Source organism: Gadus chalcogrammus, chromosome 5 (genome assembly GCF_026213295.1).
Source record: "Gadus chalcogrammus isolate NIFS_2021 chromosome 5, NIFS_Gcha_1.0, whole genome shotgun sequence".
NCBI classification, from domain to species: Eukaryota; Metazoa; Chordata; class Actinopteri; order Gadiformes; family Gadidae; genus Gadus; species Gadus chalcogrammus.
In genome coordinates this window covers 6,410,078-6,430,187 of record NC_079416.1, presented here as the reverse complement: position 1 = coordinate 6,430,187, position 20,110 = coordinate 6,410,078, and the positions used below count along the sequence as shown (strand labels likewise).

The following is a 20,110-nucleotide window of genomic DNA, read 5'->3' as shown; positions in this document are numbered from 1 at the left end:
TTTCCAGCATTTCCCCATAAACCCGATTAACCCTGAACGCGTGACACATCGAATATCGGCTCGTTGCATGGTGAAAGAAATACCGACGAGACCATAGGGCCTATAAGAATCGGTCATAGTGATACTAGACTACCGTGGCCAAGTAATGGATGTGTAATAAATACACCTGTGTATCAAGAGTGTTAGAGGCCCCACCAGTGTATCAAGAGGGTTAGAGGCCCCACCTGTGTATCAAGAGGGTTAGAGGCCCCACCAGTGTATCAAGAGGGTTAGAGGCCCCACCTGTGTATCAAGAGGGTTAGAGGCCCCACCAGTGTATCAAGAGGGTTAGAGGCCCCACCTGTGTATCAAGAGGGTTAGAGGCCCCACCAGTGTATCAAGAGGGTTAGAGGCCCCACCTGTGTATCAAGAGGGTTAGAGGCCCCACCAGTGTATCAAGAGGGTTAGAGGCCCCACCTGTGTATCAAGAGGGTTAGAGGCCCCACCATGGTATCAAGAGGGTTAGAGGCCCCACCAGTGTATCAAGAGGGTTAGAGGCCCCACCAGTGTATCAAGAGGGTTAGAGGCCCCACCTGTGTATCAAGAGGGTTAGAGGCCCCACCAGTGTATCAAGAGGGTTAGAGGCCCCACCTGTGTATCAAGAGGGTTAGAGGCCCCACCAGTGTATCAAGAGGGTTAGAGGCCCCACCTGTGTATCAAGAGGGTTAGAGGCCCCACCAGTGTATCAAGAGGGTTAGAGGCCCCACCTGTTGTATCAAGAGGGTTAGAGGCCCCACCAGTGTATCAAGAGGGTAGAGGCCCCACCTGTGTATCAAGAGGGTTAGAGGCCCCACCAGTGTATCAAGAGGGTTAGAGGCCCCACCTGTGTATCAAGAGGGTTAGAGGCCCCAACCAGTGTATCAAGAGGGTTAGAGGCCCCACCTGTGTATCAAGAGGGTTAGAGGCCCCACCAGTGTATCAAGAGGGTTAAAGGCCCCACCTGTGTATCAAGAGGGTTAGAGGCCCACCAGTGTATCAAGAGGGTTAGAGGCCCCACCAGTGTATCAGAGGGTTCGAGGCCCCACCATTGTATCAAGAGGGTTCGAGGCCCCACCAGTGTATCAAGAGGGTTAGAGGCCCCACCTGTGTATCAGAGGGTTAGAGTCCCCCTCTTTGTTTGTGTATTAAATAATTCTATGTGGTAAGAAGGTTAGAGATAAACTAGGCTTGTTGCGTGGTGAAAGAACACCCTCGAGGCCTAAGGCTCGCCGCCCTTGATAAGTGAATCTGAGGTGCCTGAAGAAGCACAACGCACATTTCTTGACCATATATTCATAGCATATGCGGGGACTGACGGACAGACACCTGAAACTGACGCAGACTAGGGATAGCAGAGACCTCTCACCCCCACCTTCACGACCAGCAGAGCAAAGTGCGTGTGTATTGGAGTCGAGAACGAGAGTCAGCGTGGGTGGAAGAATAGGAGAGCATGGGTGAAAGGAGACAGAGTGAGAAAGACTGTGTGCGTCTCTGTGCGCGTGTACGCAAGAGTTGATATGTTTCTGTGTGTGTTGTGTGTGTGTGTAAGAGGCCCAGAGAGAGAGTGACGAAGTGGCTGGTGTGTGTGTGTGTAAGAGGCCCAGAGAGAGAGTGACGAAGTGGCTGTGTGTGTGTGTGTGTGTAAGAGGCCCAGAGAGAAAGCGACGAAGTGGCTGTGTGTGTGTGTGTAAGAGGCCCAGAGAGAGAGAAAGAAAGAGAACGAGCGTATTTGTGAGCCGGTTAAATATAGAAATAAATCAATCAATGATAACCCGGCTATGTGTGCAACGCTTGCTTGCTTTGTTATGCTCAACGCTATCTTGCCGTGTCTGATGATTGTGGGTGCGGGACACAGAATGAGAAGTCTGTTGAGATGTTTCTGTGTGCGTCTGCGAGAAAGAGGGAATCTGTGAGTGAATCAGTGGGTGTGTATGCGTGGTCCGCTCTATCCTTACCCGTTAAAACGGGTAAAGGAAAGAATAGATAGATTGAGAATAATGAATAATGTCTCTCTGACGTATTGCTTCGGTCTATGGCTTAACCTGCGGAAATAGATAAATTGACAGTGATAAATAACCTTTTTTTACTGTAGGAAATAGACAAATTGACAATGATAAATAACCTTTTTTACTGTGTTGCTTCAAGTTACTGTTTGACCCGTTAAAACTAAACCTAGATAAGTTGACAAGGATAAATTATATCTCTTTTACTGTGTTTCTTTGAATTACTGCTGGACCTGTCGCATAGATAAACTACGATACTAAACCACATCTCTTTGCCGCGTTGGTTGACGGTTTAGTCTGTTGAAGCAGATTAATCAATAAGGATAGATAACGATTATTGGCTATAAGGAATATCTGATGTATTGAATAACGTCTCTAGGCCCTGTTGTTGTTTTTTGCCCCCCCTCTGTTTTTTCCTCCTTTTTTCTCGTTCTCCTCCTCCAAGAGTGACAAGGGTTACCCCCTAGTCTCTCATCCGCTCTCGTGTGTTAGACAGGCCACACAGAGTTATAGCATCACGGCCGCCATTTTTTGAGTTCTCTCACTCAGTCCCAAGCCACACCTCCCCCTCCGCCAAATCTGGACCACTCCAGCCCTGCCCTTCCCCGACTACACCGCCCCCTACTGGACCACTCCAGCCCTACCCTTCCCCAACTACACCGCCCCCTGCTGGACCACTCCAGCCCTGCCCTTCCCCGACTACACCGCCCCCTGCCCCCTACTGGACCACTCCAGCCCTGCCCTTCCCCAACTACACCGCCCCCTGCTGGACCACTCCAGCCCTACCCTTCCCCGACTACAACCGCCCCCTGCTGGACCACTCCAGCCCTGCCCTTCCCCAACTACACCGCCCCCTGCTGGACCACTCCAACCATATCCTTCCCCAACTACACCGCCCCCTGCTGGACAGCAACAACCCGGCCCTTCCCCAACTACACCGCCCCCTACTGGACAGCATCAATACCAATCCAACCCCGACTCTCGATCACCCCCTGCTAGAAGAATTATCCCAGTTACTAATAAAGCTAAAAAGACAAACCTCCCCGCACCCGGCCTTCAGTGCAAAGGCGTCCACAACCCCGGCCAACCCCAATACCAGGCTGCTGTAAGAAGAAGCGGCGAACACGCCCACCATGTCGGACGAGCGACGAAGAGCCCCCGGAGAGGATTGGCAAGACGAACACCAGTGAAGCCAAAACAGAGAGCGATTCTCAGCCTCCCGGCCCACTGACAGCCACTCACCCCCACCCTCCCCGGAGAGGGCTCACCTACCCATGGCATCCAAGCAAAATTGTTCTGTCCCCTAGAATCGACAACACCAGTTCAGTCCCAGCCAAAAGCCCCCGCCTCATACACCCTACCTTCCCCATTAATGACCCCTCCCAGTTCAGCCCTGACCCAGATCACTTAAGGGACCCCCGTACCAATAAGAGCGAGCCCCGCCGCCCCCGGCCAGGTATACAAGAGGCTTTTATGGCACCTCTATTGATAGATGCGGAGGGAAGAGCAGCATACACACCATGGAGCCACCGGGACATGGCCACCCTGGTCGCCCACTTGCCAACGCTCACGGCAGGAGCCTCGGCCTGGATCAGAAGATTTGAAACTGAGACGTCTGGCGATCTCCTGACCTGGGAGACAAACGAGCCATCATCGGCAGGGCACACGGTGCCAGACGAATCATTGAACTGGAGACACTGACCAAGACTGAGGCCCTACCTGACAACACCCCCTTCGAAGCTTACCGAAACCTCTTCTGGGAGAGTCTCAGGGCGCTCTTCCCAGCCGACGCAGGCAGAGTGGGAATCTCCGGCCTGACCATCAAACCTGAAGAATCTATCTTTCAGTACATAGAAAGGGCCGAAGGATTGTGGACGGATAATAATGACTGTCCCCCACACAGTAGCAAACTGGCGACACAGACATTCCAGCGGGCAATAATACAGGGACTGCCACCCACGGTCCAGAGGAGACTGAAGACAGTGGTGGCACTGCACTCCAAGCCCCGGACGGAATGGGTGGCTCACCTTGATCACCACCACCGACTCGAGGAAGGCAAACGACTTGAAAAGGATGACGATTACAAGGAATTGAAGAAGCAACTCGTGAGGATGCAGATCAAGGAGCAAGCCGAGAAATCCCCAGCCCCGACGCCTACCCCACCAATAACGCCAGCACCAATGCCCCTACCATGCGCAATGTATCAGATACCGGCGTGTCAAGGGCCCCCGCCACCTGGATGGCTGCAGCCGGGATACCAACCCACCAATTACCCTGGGTACACAATGGCCGCCCCGGTGCCGGCGCCCGCACCACCCCTGTTACAATACCAGCAACCACAATACCAAAACCAAGGACACAGAGGAGGAAGAGGAGGAAGAGGCAGAGGAGGGCCACAAACATCTCCATGGACATGTTTCCATTGCGGGCAACAAGGACATTGGACCAGGAACTGCCCCTTCAACGCCGTGATCAACATCAGAAAGGCCCCCACCACACCCACCGCACCAGCCTCCAGGGCCAACACGACAACTCCTAAACCCCCGTCCGACCATAATGACTTGCGACGGCCCGGTCACGATTTTGATTTAGATTCCGTGGGGCAGCTCCCCACCCACGATTCCATCGCGCTCGCGACCGGCTACGCAGACGATAATGCATGGCTTAGCTTGATTGCTGCTACGATCCGATTCCAGGGGCTGTCCGACTGCGTAGCCTGTGCGTCAGCTCGCCCCCATCTAATCTCGACCCCAGTACTGTTCGATTTTACCAGCGACCCCATCGGTTCTCACTGCATGTTAGCTCTGTTTGTTACCCCCGAACCGGCCGGCTGCGGCCTCCTTAGCTCTCTGTTTCCACCCGGCCTTAACGACTCAATTCCCCCGGTACACCCACTCTTGCATCACCAGGGTCGGTGCGGTAAATGTTGGGGCGGTACCGCCGTCGTGGTGCCACTCCATCACGAACGTTACGCTTTGGCCCAACATGACCAAACCGGGTCTGGGACGCCAAGACCTATTCTGGTCCTGTGACAAATTCACCCTTAGACTTACACTCCCGGCACAATGGTCCGGAACCTGCATTATTGTGCGCCTACTTATGCCCGTCACGCTCTTTACCCGGGGTTTGCCCGGGCCCAATAACCAAACTACCCCTCGACACCGCCGCGACACCGCTCTGACCGACCACTTTGATCTAACCAAGAACACCCCCACGTACATGGATAGCATAGGCGTTCCCCGGGGCGTTCCAAACCAGTTTAAGTTAGCAGATCAGATCGCCGCGGGTTTCGAGAACATACCCCTTATCTCTGCCATATTTCCAATCACCCCCAACAAAAACGTAGATCGCATTAATTACATTCACTACAACGTCCAGCGCCTATCCAACCTGACTCGCGACGCGGTAGAAGGCTTGGCCTCACAACTGGCCGCCACCTCTCTAATGGCATATCAAAACCGTCTAGCCCTGGACATGTTGTTGGCCGAGAGAGGGGGGGTCTGTTCGATGTTTGGGGCTCAGTGCTGCACCTTCATTCCCAACAACACGGCCCCTGACGGGTCAGTGACAAGGGCCCTGGCCGGCCTTCGAGCTCTTTCCGTCCAGATGGCAGAGGACTCTGGGGTCGACAACCCCATGGAGAAATGGATGACCGACATGTTCGGCAAGTGGAAGGGCCTTCTCATGGCCGTCCTGACATCCCTGGCCTGCTTCGTCGGGATTGTGGTCTGCTGCGGGTGTTGCTGCATCCCCTGTGCCCGCACCCTCTGCTCACGCCTCATCACCACGGCCCTCGAAAAGGAGAAACAACAGCCCCCTCCCTACTCCGAAGCAGCCCCCCTCATGCCCCTTCTGGATTGCCTGGACGAGCTTCCCCTGGACGACCAGATGGTGCCTGAAAAATTTGACTGTGAGTATGGCCTCCCTCGCCCTGCAACCCCTGACTTTGAGTACGAGCTCCCCTACACACTCCCAACCCCCGCCACCGACTGTGTCCCCGCCGAGCCGGACACCTACCCGTGAGTGCTAGTGGCCTCTCCAGGTACACAGCCCCGGCGTCCTGTTTCCACCGCCGTATGCTGAAACCCCACCACGAAACCCCCCTTCCCCCCTCCCCGCCTGTGACGTGCTAGTAACCTCTCCAGGTGGGCTGCCCCATTCCCGTCCCCGCCAACGGCACCACCCCCCTCCCACCTGATGCACCCACGTCGCCTGGACCAGGGATCTGCGTTCCGGCACCAGGGGCTGCGGCCCGTTCCCTTAAGGCTTGAGGGCGCCCCTGGCTGTATTCGCTTCTGTACGCTTCACTGTGTTTAGCCGCTCCCATATCTATGCCCGCGTCTATGCAACCGACGCCGGGAACGCAAATGTTGTTGTTTATATCGCTGTCCCACTAGATGGAGCTCGGGGATACACACGGGCGAGATTCCAGGGGCCTTGATTGCCCGTTTATCAGATGAGGTCCTGAGCGCAGTTGAATAAAAGGGGCTAATGCTCAGGTGGCGCCTTGCGACCACCTGCCCGTGATGACGCTCAGGACTATTCCGTGGTTTCAGTTGTTCCCGTGCCCCGGGCCTACCCTGGATACCCCATGCGTGTGCTTGCTTATTGTTACACGACCAGTTAACTCCTCCTCACATCCTTAGGGTGTGGTCATCTAGGGATGGGTTGAGGGGGATTGCCATTCGTTGTGTACCTCATATCTTTCTGATATTATTATTATTATTTAGGGACACGTTTCATGGTTACATTTCTTTCCTGTGATTGTTATTGTGTAGTGTTTGTGTGGTTGTTGCATTTTGTTTATATCGTTATTGTTTACTGTTAGTTTTGTTGTTGCATTTTGTTGTTGTTGTTATGGTTTGGTGTTGGTTTTGTTGTGTATCATCTGCTGCCAGTATTGTTGATATTGTCTGCTCGCGATGTAAGGCCGGGGTGGATGCCACCCCCCTAGGTGGGGTGTGTATGGCATACCCATGTCTGAAGCAGGGGTAGCGTTCCTCCCACGTGGTTCCCCATACACCCGGTCCAGCGAGTTGTTTTAGTCCCATGCTCATGGTTGTTTGTTTTTATGATCATTTTGCCTTCTTTCTGTTATTTCTAATGGTGTTATAATGGTAGTCCCGCGCTGGAGTCCTATCCCTCGTACCCCTAATGAGTAAAAGTCGTCTTGCGACGACTTGAGGGGGATATGTTGGGAAAAATAACCTGCTGAGTACATCACATGTACATTACAAATATAGCTAACTCCTACCCTAGCCTGATGAGCACATCACATGGCAGTCACATTACAATATAGTCAACTTTTAACACATAACACAAACATGATAATATAGTCAGGTCAAGGCCAGAGCCAAGGCCCCATTTCCCAAGCAGGCAAATGGTAAACACTCAGACAATGCAACAGTCATCCTCAAGAACGGGAGAGCCACATTAATTCATCACACAAGAGATACTTCGAGCACACAAGAGATACTTCGAGAACAAAGGAGACACTGAGGAGCTCTTCCCCGTTAGTAGGAACACAAGAAGATACACTTGCATACACCAGGGCCTGGGAGCCAAGGTCAAGCAAAAACACACAGAACCACACACACCTCAAACGCACACACCTCATCGAGAGGAGGATACAGCATAAAACTGTATCACACAGAGACTCTTCATCTTCTTCTGAAGCAGACCTTCCACGGAGGCGAAGCTCCGGACGAACCATCAGCGCTGATTAGGGACTTAGACATATTCTATTTCTCACGCTTTATGACTCTGTATAACCGTTGCCACTTTACTTAATAAATCCAAGGTCCTCGTGCCGACAGACTTTATTACCTCTCCGTCTCATTTTATCTGGTCCAGTAACTAGACAGACCGTTTTTCCCTTCATTAGCCAGTTTACCTTGTCATACATGGAGCAATTTAAAATGCTCCTTACCGTAGCACCAACGAGCTGTGTGGTTTTCACAGTAGGTTTTGGTCTGCCCTCTGCTTTCACTCGTAGTCAGTTCACGATAGCTGTCCAATGAAGGCGGTGACTGGCCAGAGTGTTGTGTCAAGTGACTGAAGTGCAAAATTCTACCCTATCGGTCACTGGTTCACGGGTGGGACTTATCTGCCATAAGGATCAATTGAAACGGAAAATAAACACGAGCCGCCTGGGGTTCACTCGATTTACATTGAAGTCAATGGGAATAGTGGCGCTGTTGTGACTCACATAATTGATTTCAGGAAAACAGCTCGTCTTCGTGAGTATTTCTGTTTCAAAGCACTGAAAATGGGATTGTTGTAAGATTTTTGGTTTATTTATTTTTTAACATTTTTTTGGTGAAGCACTGCTTCACCTGTAGTCTTATAGAAGCCTCCACTGCTCCAAACTCTATTTGTGAAACATGCAGACGGCCTAGTGAGACTGCCAGCAGGCAGCAGCAAAGAGATGTAGCGACCTCGGTTTATTTCTTCAGCTTTCACATACACACAAACACGCACACAGGGTGCTTGGTCTTTTTTTTGTTTTGTCGTTGTCTGTTAAACCGCCAAGTGGAGCGACGTGTCTGGGAAGCTGGCCTCTTGGTCTGAGCCTGTGGAGGCATCGCTTCTCGGCCTTTTGGCTAAGATCAAGTGTAGTATCTGTTCTTATCAGTTTAATATCTGATACGTCCCCTACCCGGGGACCATATATTAAATTGATTTTTGGAACTGGGAGATGGAAAAGGGGCTTGCTCCGTCCACTCCACGCATCGACCTGGTATTGCAGTACCTCCAGGACCGGTGCACCCCTCTCTCACTGTGAAAAACAAAACTAAACTCCTCCTGAGTCCAGAGAGTAGTGGTGCCGAGATGATGCCTCATGAAACGTCAAAGCCTCGCAGCCAGATGAACCATCAAAGTGGTTCGACCTCGAAGCTTCAAATTAGTACGCTAGGGACACCTAGTGGTGAATTAAATTATGATGAAAGAAAGAGTTTCCTGTGATGATGTGATGTTTGCTTCGTACAACATCACAACGTTTAAGAATTAAAGTCATTTCAGTGATACGTGTGAGTTTGCCGTTCATAAATATCTCCCGAGCTCATGGTAGAGAACAAATCATTTGACCTAGATTTTAAGTCATCCCGGGCAAAATAGATTGTCTCAGTAGCCTACTAATAATTGTAATAATAGAACTGCATGATGACTGAGAATGAGTGTGATTAATTACATAGCCATAAAAGTGATCTTGGAACTGGGTAGGGTCTTCTTTTTGTAAAAATGTGCCAATTGTGAACCCATATCGCGGCAACAGCCCGAGATGAAGCCTCGAACGTCACGCGCCACGTCATTTCGCCTATGTGATACGGAGCTTCGCTGGGGGAGGAGCCGAGGTACTCGACACACGCCCCGATGCCTCGACGCAAACCATAACATCACTACCTGAGAGTACACCCGTCCGCCTGTAGACAATAAAGTGTCATTTACAATTCATAAACGCACTGTTTACAATTATTCCAACGATATTCTGTTGTTTAAGAAAGAAAAAAGGATTCTTTCTGTGGCGGGTCGATAACTCGGATCTCCAGGTTTCCTTTCGTTATGCTTCCATCACGCTGATTTCAGATTCGCCTGTCATCGTGTGACCGGTGGTCTACAGTGTTTATTAAAGTCTAGACATCTCCGAATGCTTTGCAACCGTTCTCCACGGGAACAAGCGTGGGCATCGTTCAGCCCACCTGAACGTGTACAACTCATACTTACCTGGCAAGGGAGATACCACGATCAAGAAGGTGGTTCACCCATAGCGAGGCTCAGCCATTGCACTGAGGCTGTTGCTGACCCGTGCGAATTCCCCAAATGTGGGAATCTCGATTGCATAATTTCTGGTAGTGGGGGACTGCGTTCGCGCTCTCCCCTGATCATGTTGTTCTAAAGAAATAATAGCTATGAATGGCTTCATCGCGCTGACTAATGCCGTCCATCCCACGTTTTGCAACGCTACGTTTATTCAAAAGATCACGCAAACGATCACGCCCAAGCAGTGTAATGCATTACATTCAGATGTGGAACTCTGAGTCTGGAATAACGTAGTCATTCATTCATTCATTTCTTTCATTCATTATGGATCAAATTATTGTTTCTGTACAAGTCCCGTCTCTGGCCACAGCAGCGCTCCCACTCATTATGGGTTCCTCCTGTATAAAAGTTAGTATGGACAAGACAATAATTGCTTACGGCCATACCACCCTGAGCACGCGCGATCTCGTCTGATCTCGGAGGCTAAGCAGGGTCAACTCGAGCTCATTGGCTGCAATAGAGTTCCGGGTGTTGACGTTGTTGGGGCGGGGAAAACGTGGGCACCACCATTTTGGCAGTATTCGGCAGACTGGCGCTCTTGTGGTGGAGCAGACATGGTCGATAACTGTTGTGCACCAGGTTGCACAAATAAACGAGGCAAAAATAAATGTACGTCGTTCTACCGCATTCCTAAAGATGCGGAGAGGCGAGCTAAGTGGATCAGCGCCATTAAAAGAGCCAGGAGCAAGCAAAAAAAGACTGAAAAATGGGACCCCCCGGCTGTTGGATTCCGCTTGTGCAGCGATCACTTCATATCAGGTAAGTTACAGAATACAAAGCTTGGCAGCTTAGCGTCATTATTTAATAGGCTATAATTGTGGTCAGGCGCGTATCAGACGCGGGGGATGAGTACGATGCATCCCCCTCACTTCTATTGGAAGGCCATTCCATCCCCTCCACTTTTGTTCGTCAAATCCTCACAAAAATCAGCTTTTCTAATAAAAAATAGTAAACGTTCGCCTGTTGTATGCAATTTAAAATGGTTGCTATGATTGCATCCCTCTGTATCAAATGATCACTCTGTAAATCCCAGCGCTACAATTGACGTTACGTAGACTAAACAGCTCGCGCAGCCTGCAGAAAGCGCTGGCAGCGGTGCTCCCGAGACCCGACTGCCTGAGAGCTCAGCGCGGTGACCGCGGTCATTCAAGCAGTTTCTCACAGATTGCTGTGCCTAACTGTTCGTGCTGCATACTGACTTGACGCCTTCAATGAAAAGGTAGAATTGAATCACTGTTTTAGATCAGCATCATTCACTGCCTGTAATGAAGGCAACATTTTCAGGCATATTAAGCGATTAAAGCGATTAAGCGATTAATTATTTGTCATTAATAGATGCAAGGTTCATGGCTCTCTATTCAAGAGCTAGTTACCTCCTAGCATAAGATCCCATTCATTCTTCCGACGGGAACTAAGCCTACTTTAGTTTTAAAACTGTTTTATTTTTTCGTGCAATATAGCCAATGATGCCGAAAACTAAAAGAAAAAGACAGGGGACTATAGACGGCTTTTTCAAGAGAAAACAAGTAAGTTGACTTCTCTCCCTCTGCAGACACTGACGTGCTTGCAAGTTGCAAGCTATAGGCTATCTGTTTCGAGTGCTACCGCGGTTGGGATGCACAGGTTTGACTAGGGCTACAGGTAGCCTTTACGGAGAGTAGAGATCCTCGTGCGATTCGTCATTTTCAAACCTTGAGAAAACGCACTTCAATCTACAAGGTGTATCACTGAAAATATACACAAAGTATGTGTCACAGCAATCAACTTAGGCCTACTGGTTTAATGAATGTGAATGAATGCTGTGATACACGAAAATCCGGAGAATTGTGCGATTCGCTTTCTCAGCACACTTGAACGTGAAATGTCCTCAACAGTGTGTGTCAAGGGTTCATCTTGTTTTCTTAGAACATTAGAAGCATGCAAGTGCGTTCCATTCGATCAGACACGTTTTATTTTCAGTTAGGCTACTGTATAATCAGTAAGACCACACCATAAACACATAAGCCCAACATTATACATAGATCATAGATAGGTCTCAGCATGAAATGGAGAACATTTGAAGTTGAACTTGACCACTGGTTTGACAGCCTGCACTCTGTGTGTCACTACATAATAACATCACTACATACAAGTAACAAACGCTCTAGCCAAATGTCATTAGAGCTACAGTTATTGAACATTCATGCAACAGCCTCAAGTGGCTTTACAAATGTGTTTTGTCTCTGCTCATTATGACAAACTAATTGTTCTGCAATCATTTTCCTGTCCAACAGATCCAGCTTGTGCTTTTGAACATAACACACGGTTACACTGTTGAGACATGTTTGTGTCATTGTACTTCGCATCCATGTTTTCAGCCTTCAGAGGCTGCTGAAGCTCCTTTCAGCTTTATCACACAGTGTGTGTGTGTGTGTGTGTGTGTGTGTGTGTGTGTGCGTGTATCAAACAAACACACAATGAGTCATACACACACACACACACACACACACACAGTGTATCTGCTCGCATTTCTTCCATTTTGTAGGCCTAGATGTATGTAAAAGTTCATATAATTGATCATCGCTATTTGGAATGATTATTTCTTCGCCTATTCCAGAACACCCCCACTTTTGGAAAGCTTGATACGCCCCTGATTGTGGTTTCGGATCAGTTTAATACTACAGTGTGCACAGTGATCTGGGAGCAGCTTTATGAGGCTGTGCTTCTGCATGGACATGTACAGCATCATAAATCCCCTGCATGTTAATGGGTTGATGTGCAATGAGATAGATGAACAGCAATGCTGAACAGTGCATGATACAGCCAGCACAGTTAAATGACACAAAGAAATAAATAACACTATTTATTTAACTTCTATTTCTACTCAGGGAAGATTCAAAGTGAGCAATCAAACCCTGGTTGGATGTGTCATTTAGCCCTTTGAGTGTGGTGTATGTGATAATGCGTAGCATAGCTCAGGGCAGACATTGTAGGCATCAGCTCTAGCCAAAGGCCAGGTTCAATGAAGTGGACTGAAATATGTTCCCACCTGAATGGTGCTTTGGCTGTGCAGTTCACATGCACAGTTTGTCCACATGCACCTATTCATCCCCCAGCGATTGTAGCCCAGCTTCTTTTAGGTTTTAGATTTTAGATATGTTAAGTTTAAGTCTACCTTCCTTTTTTTACGTGAACTTGCCTCACTGTTTAAATAATGTCTGCCTCTGACTCATCAATTGTTTACTTATATTCCTCAGGGCCCGACAGGACCAAGAGGTGAAAGGGTAAGCCACTATCAAACTCATTAATTATGACAAGATGCATGACAATGCCATGTTTGCTGGATAGAAACTTTCATGAAGTTTATCGGGTTGATATATGATGACGCCGATTGACCTTTCAACTTGAATAGGCCACACCCCTTTGTTTACATCAGGCACAGCCTAAAGCCCTCCGCCGTGATAATATAACAAATAATAATGGACCAATCTCTGCTGCACGACGGCTGAAAATAACCTGAACTACAAATATTTGTTGTATATTATTTTTTTCTGACTTTGGCTCACATATCCAGAACAAATTCATATTTATCTTTTCTAAACTTTATTAACAATAATAAAACAATTTAGTAAAAGGACATGACGCTTTTATTCAAGTTGAGACCAAACCGAGCTCCACAGCCGAACAGAGCTGGGACTCTGGCAGCGTCCCAGCAGACACGGTGGCTGTGTGTCAATCAGTGGTAATCAACGGAGACTAACCCAAGGCCTTCCTCCACAGGGACCCCAGGGCCCTGACGGGAGGGACGGCAGACCTGGCAACCCCGGCCCTGCTGGGCCCCCAGGACCCCCTGGCCTCGGCAGAGTAAGTATCCTATAGGGGCCGACTTGGTCAACTGCTGGGTGGGGGGACTGAAGGTGGATGTTGGTTCTAAAATGTGACTGTGTGGGGGACTGAAGGTGGATGTTGGTTCTAAAGTGCTGCTGGGTGGGGGAACTGAAGATGGATGTTGGTTCTAAAGTGTTCCTAGGTGGGGGAACTGAATGTTGATGAAGGCCTCTCAGTAAATAAGGTTAACCGGCTGGTATATCCTATTGTAACCGTAAGGTATAGAAGCTACAGGAAGATGCTGATTTGCTGTTCATCTGTTTGATAAACGATCAAGCCCTTAAACTCACCTGACCCAAATTCTGGCACAATTATAGCAATGGAACAGACAATAACCTATGATTTAGAAAATAAGTATATTGTATTGTATGAATTTTTATATGTATATTTTGTCTCTTATTCTGGTTTTTATTTTTCACTCCAACAGAACTTTGCTGCTCAGTATGATCACAACAAAGGCGCTGATATTGGTCCCGGCCCCATGGTGAACACACACACACACACACACACACACACACACACACACACACACACACACACACACACACACACACACACACACACACACACACACACACACACACACACACACACACACACACACACACACACACACACACACCTGCAGTTTTGTGGTAACTCTCCAACAATAACACTATGTATTCACACATACACATCACCACACAGAACTACCACTAAGAACCCATCGAAGTCTGAAGACCTTTCCATGTCAGAGCACACCTGTCAAATAGGTTTCCGCTACAGTGTTCACTGTCATTCCCAATCCATGGATTATTCCCATGGAGTTCTGGGATTTATGCCACTTTATGGCATGCATTCTCACCTTAGCTTTCAGTCCAGTCAATGGACTCATCGTCAAAGAAATACTTCCACACATTTCTGGACTACTGTAAGTGTGGTTTTATAACACAAAACCCTTTCTGTTGTATAGCATTCTGTCCTCAGCGGCATATCTTACTCACAGCCCACAACATGCACAGCCACTGGTGTTGGACATTGCTGTTGTTTGACCTTTGATTTCTTTCCTCTATCTCCAGGGAATGATGGGAATGAAAGGCCAACCTGGACTTCCCGGCCCCCCTGTAAGTACCCCCTCACCACCCACCCACACACACACACACACACACACACACACACACACACACACACACACACACACACACACACACACACACACACACACACACACACACACACACACACACACACACACACACACACACACACACACACACACATAGCTAGTTGATTTATAGCATGCAATTCGTGGGGCTGACAATGTCCTGTTTTTTATGCTGCTAAGCTAGCAAGTGCTAACGTAGTAGTAAACAAACCCAAGTTCGACGCTGAAATGTTTCTATTTATTTTGTAGGGAGAAGGAGTGATAATCCCTTGAGTCCGGACTTTGTTCCATCTCTTTTCAACTACGTTCCATCTCCAGAGAAGAGGAAAAGAAAAATGAGACTGGAGGTTTTCAACAGACGACAGGGAGCAAAGCTACAGAAGATGGAGCAGACAAAGCTATCTGCGAAAGCCATCCCTCCCAGGTGAATATTTAAGTTCCTTAACCTGGTCAACCCCACTTCCATGGACTTGGGAAAATTATAAACCAATTTTTTTTTGTACAATTCATTGTAGGTTTAATAACACCCAATGAGCTAAAAAACATAACATCTGTGACTGGGCTGAAATCATCACACACCTATACCGACTTGCATTTGGCAGCCACTGACTATGCATGTGATTGTCACTGTCATTGTCAATATCCCTGTCATTGTCTTTCTATTCATTTATTTTATTACATTGTTTATTTATCATATACCGACTATAAAGCACTTTTGGATGTAAATGTGCTATACAAATACAATTTACTTACTTTCTTACTAACGAAAGCTAGTATACTGCAGAAAACAGAGAGTGACTGACAAAAGAATGACAAACTGTCATCAGTAGTGACAGTTTATACTACTTTTGTTTTCACCAGAGCATCAACAGATTGTCCCCAAGACTGCAACAAGGATCCTACTGCAGAGCAAAGTCCCACCACAGAGCCTTTGAAGGAATCTACCCATGAAGAACCTGGAAACGATGTCCAGCCTGTTCTCCATGAGGAGGATCCAGCAACCCCACCATGCACCACTGAAACCTGTGGTAAACGCGTCCAATCTCTTGAGCAAGAATGCCAAGCTCTGAGGACTGAAAATATGTTGTTGAAGGAAAAAATGAATAGGACTACACTGAATGAGATGAGCTTGCATAACGATGATAAAAGGGTTCATACTCTCACTGGTTTATCAGCATTCTCCATTCTCATGACAATTTTTCATATTGTGGCTCCTTTTCTCCAACTTAAATCTAGTTTAACATGTTTTCAGCAGTACATGTTAACTTTAATTAAGCTTAGAATGAACTTGTCCTTTGAGTTTTGGGCTTTTCATTTTGACATTGACTCAACCACTGTTTCAAAGCTCTTCAAACACTGCATTAGTGTGATGCATTGTAGACTGGTGCCAAGTCTGGTGTTGTGGCCTGACAGAATACTTAAGAAAATCTCTTCCATATGCATTTCGAAACCGTAGCTTTGAAAAGACAGTTTGCATTATAGATTGTTTTGAAATATTTCTAGAGAAACCCAGTAGATTGCTAGCCAGTGCTCAGTGTTACTCATCATACAAATCACACCACACAATGAAATATTTAATTGCAATTTGCCCTCGAGGTTCCATTTGTTTCATTTCCGCTGGATGGGGAGGTCGCACAAGTGATACGTTTATCACAGAACAAAGTCACTTTTTATCTCATTTGCTCCCAGGGGACGTAGTTTTAGCGGACAGAGGTTGTCTGGTTAAAGAGTCCATTGAGAGATGCCAAGCTGAATTAAAAATTCCAGCATTTACTCGTGGATAGAAGCAGTTAGATCCTGCTGACTTGGAGAACACCAGACGTCTAGCCTCTCTTAGGATACATATTGAAAGAGTGATAGGAGTTCTCCGTCAAAAGTACACAGTCTTGCAAAGCACTGTCCCCATATGTTTCACGGACATAGACAGGGAAAATGATGTGACCTACCTTGACAAGATGGTGAGCGTGTGTTGTGCACTTACAAATGTGTCTGAATCTCTGGTGTCCTTCCAGTGATGGGGATGTACAGTAAATTGAACTGATGTGACTGGCTACAGATGTGCTCAACCAGCAAATAAACCTTTGTGACTCACACTTCTTGCTTGCTTGTCGTGACATTATTTTTAATCACTCGCTATTCTGATGCGATCACATCGTTTCTCTTTGCAGATCAAGCTGCACATCCACCCATTCTAACTTGAGTTCCACCCAAACAGATATTTGTTCTGGTGTGTTTTATATGAATGACCCACCCATGTTTCATATCCCTGATTGCTACAGATATCTAATACAAATTATGGGGAAGAGAACAATATTGGTTTAACAACTGTTTATTCATAAATAACAGTACAGTATCAGCTACTACAAACAACTCATTTCACAGTCTCCTCACTAAGGTTTTCTTCTTTGGGCATTGATCACTTTTCGGCAGATGGGACATACCCACTGTTTTGGGACCCTTTTCATGCGAAGGCAGGTCTGGTGAAACTTTTTAACTGAACAAAAACCTGACGCACAGACCACCATGTTCCCTGCTTCTGGCTCAGGGCAGTAGCACCACTGTTGTTGACTATGATCAGCAAATGCTGCTGCTGCTGGTGCTGGTTTCTGTGCAGAAAAACACTTTACTGCCTAATTAACAGAAAGGTCCTTTGCAGAAAATGGGCACTTAATTTCTATGACACCTGAACCACAGCAGCTACAGGAAACGTATCCATCAGGTGAGGCCCCAATGCAGGGGTGAAATCCTGAATCCAGCTGTTCCTACCATGACATTCGTGTGTGAGAGGCGATGACGCATTTCATAGTATTTCCTTGCCAAGTCCTCGTGTTGACATCCCCAACTGAAGAAAACAACAATAACATTAGTTTTGGACAATAGTAATGCCACCCCACATTGGTACCGCCCTGCTCTTTCAAAAGGATACTACCTACTTGGTTTAACACTCCTGCTTTTTAAGAATAGTACTTCCTGGATTTACCCTCCCTGTTATTGTACCTACTTCACATTCATTTGATTGTACACCATCTGGAAATGACCATTTTACACACAGGAGCAGTTACACACTGCATGCCCTGTTTTACCCTAATCCTTCTATGCTCATGAATACCTGGTAGCCTCACTGGTGAAACTATGGGACTTTTGGGTAGCATATTTGTCTTATTAGAGACACTGCAGGCTTTCTGACGTCTGTCTTTGTGGCTGCTCTGAAGGTAGTTATATCTATCCGGATACTGCAGATCTGGGACGTCTTCTTCAGCGGAGATGCTTTTGAAAAGCACCCCGGGGCCATTGTATGGGTCGGTAATATTTAACCTATTTAATTTTTGCCTATAGAGCTCGATGTCATGCGAATTAAAGTGAGATGAGTACTCCGATGGCTTGAAAGCTTCGGCGCCGGGTCATTTTAAGGAAGATCTTTAAGGGCGGCGCTTGATTTTACTGACAAAATGGCGTTCCGAACACCGGTGGTCACGTGGGTTCAGGAACTCGATATCATGCAAGCACTTTGTTTTCTTTTTATTTTGTTCTACACCACAATTGCATGCTTTAAACATGACACGGGGCCAACAGTAAAGGCGTTTTTTCAGCCAACTCCCTGTTAGTGTTGGGAAAAATAACCTGCTGAGTACATCACATGTACATTACAAATATAGCTAACTCCTACCCTAGCCTGATGAGCACATCACATGGCAGTCACATTACAATATAGTCAACTTTTAACACATAACACAAACATGATAATATAGTCAGGTCAAGGCCAGAGCCAAGGCCCCATTTCCCAAGCAGGCAAATGGTAAACACTCAGACAATGCAACAGTCATCCTCAAGAACGGGAGAGCCACATTAATTCATCACACAAGAGATACTTCGAGCACACAAGAGATACTTCGAGAACAAAGGAGACACTGAGGAGCTCTTCCCCGTTAGTAGGAACACAAGAAGATACACTTGCATACACCAGGGCCTGGGAGCCAAGGTCAAGCAAAAACACACAGAACCACACACACCTCAAACGCACACACCTCATCGAGAGGAGGATACAGCATAAAACTGTATCACACAGAGACTCTTCATCTTCTTCTGAAGCAGACCTTCCACGGAGGCGAAGCTCCGGACGAACCATCAGCGCTGATTAGGGACTTAGACATATTCGATTTCTCACGCTTTATGACTCTGTATAACCGTTGCCACTTTACTTAATAAATCCAAGGTCCTCGTGCCGACAGACTTTATTACCTCTCCGTCTCATTTTATCTGGTCCAGTAACTAGACAGACCGTTTTTCCCTTCAATTTGGTGACCTCCGACGTGATTTTTTCTGAATTGAACCGCAACTGGGAAACGAGAGACGGAGAGTGGCGCGACCTCGGGACCCCGGAGCACCGGACCGGTTCCTGCAGTCTCACCTCGTGCACGCCCAACAAAAGGTAGGCAGAACCTGTTGATAAAATCCAAACTCTGCATAGTTATATAGGAACCACATTAGGAGGTGAGACTGTGAGAGCGGTTCGCTACGGGATATCTCGTGGGGACGAATAGAGTTGCATTCCAGCATTTCCCCATAAACCCGATTAACCCTGAACGCGTGACACATCGAATATCGGCTCGTTGCATGGTGAAAGAATACCGACGAGACCATAGGGCCTATAAGAATCGGTCATAGTGATACGAGACTACCGATGGCCAAGTAATGGATGTGTAATAAATACACCTGTGTATCAAGAGGGTTAGAGGCCCCACCAGTGTATCAAGAGGGTTAGAGGCCCCACCTGTGTATCAAGAGGGTTAGAGGCCCCACCAGTGTATCAAGAGGGTTAGAGGCCCCACCTGTGTATCAAGAGGGTTAGAGGCCCCACCAGTGTATCAAGAGGGTTAGAGGCCCCACCTGTGTATCAAGAGGGTTAGAGGCCCCACCAGTGTATCAAGAGGGTTAGAGGCCCCACCAGTGTATCAAGAGGGTTAGAGGCCCCACCAGTGTATCAAGAGGGTTAGAGGCCCCACCTGTGTATCAAGAGGGTTAGAGGCCCCACCAGTGTATCAAGAGGGTTAGAGGCCCCACCTGTGTATCAAGAGGGTTAGAGGCCCCACCAGTGTATCAAGAGGGTTAGAGGCCCCACCTGTGTATCAAGAGGGTTAGAGGCCCCACCAGTGTATCAAGAGGGTTAGAGGCCCCACCTGTGTATCAAGAGGGTTAGAGGCCCCACCAGTGTATCAAGAGGGTTAGAGGCCCCACCTGTGTATCAAGAGGGTTAGAG

At 47.7% G+C, this 20,110-nt stretch overlaps 1 long non-coding RNA gene and 2 other non-coding genes across 5 annotated transcripts; all 3 read left to right on the top strand.

Moving 5' to 3' along the window:
* The first annotated feature begins 7,934 nt into the window (after positions 1-7,934).
* On the top strand, positions 7,935-19,060 carry LOC130382472 (uncharacterized). Of its 3 annotated transcripts, XR_008895579.1 has the most exons (8): positions 7,944-8,260; positions 9,298-10,601; positions 13,079-13,105; positions 13,602-13,685; positions 14,137-14,193; positions 14,768-14,812; positions 15,103-15,277; positions 15,715-18,455. It is a non-coding gene; the product is annotated as an uncharacterized LOC130382472 (long non-coding RNA). The 3 variants fall into 3 exon arrangements; XR_008895578.1 differs by having other exon boundaries at positions 7,935-8,260; positions 13,079-13,685; positions 15,715-19,060; XR_008895580.1 differs by lacking the exon at positions 14,768-14,812 and having other exon boundaries at positions 7,936-8,260; positions 13,079-13,685; positions 15,715-19,060.
* On the top strand, positions 8,604-8,794 carry LOC130383325 (U2 spliceosomal RNA). Its single transcript, XR_008895764.1, has one exon. It is a non-coding gene; the product is annotated as a U2 spliceosomal RNA (small nuclear RNA).
* Positions 9,739-9,903, top strand: LOC130383300 (U1 spliceosomal RNA). Its single transcript, XR_008895742.1, has one exon. It is a non-coding gene; the product is annotated as a U1 spliceosomal RNA (small nuclear RNA).
* Positions 19,061-20,110: the final 1,050 nt, after the last annotated feature.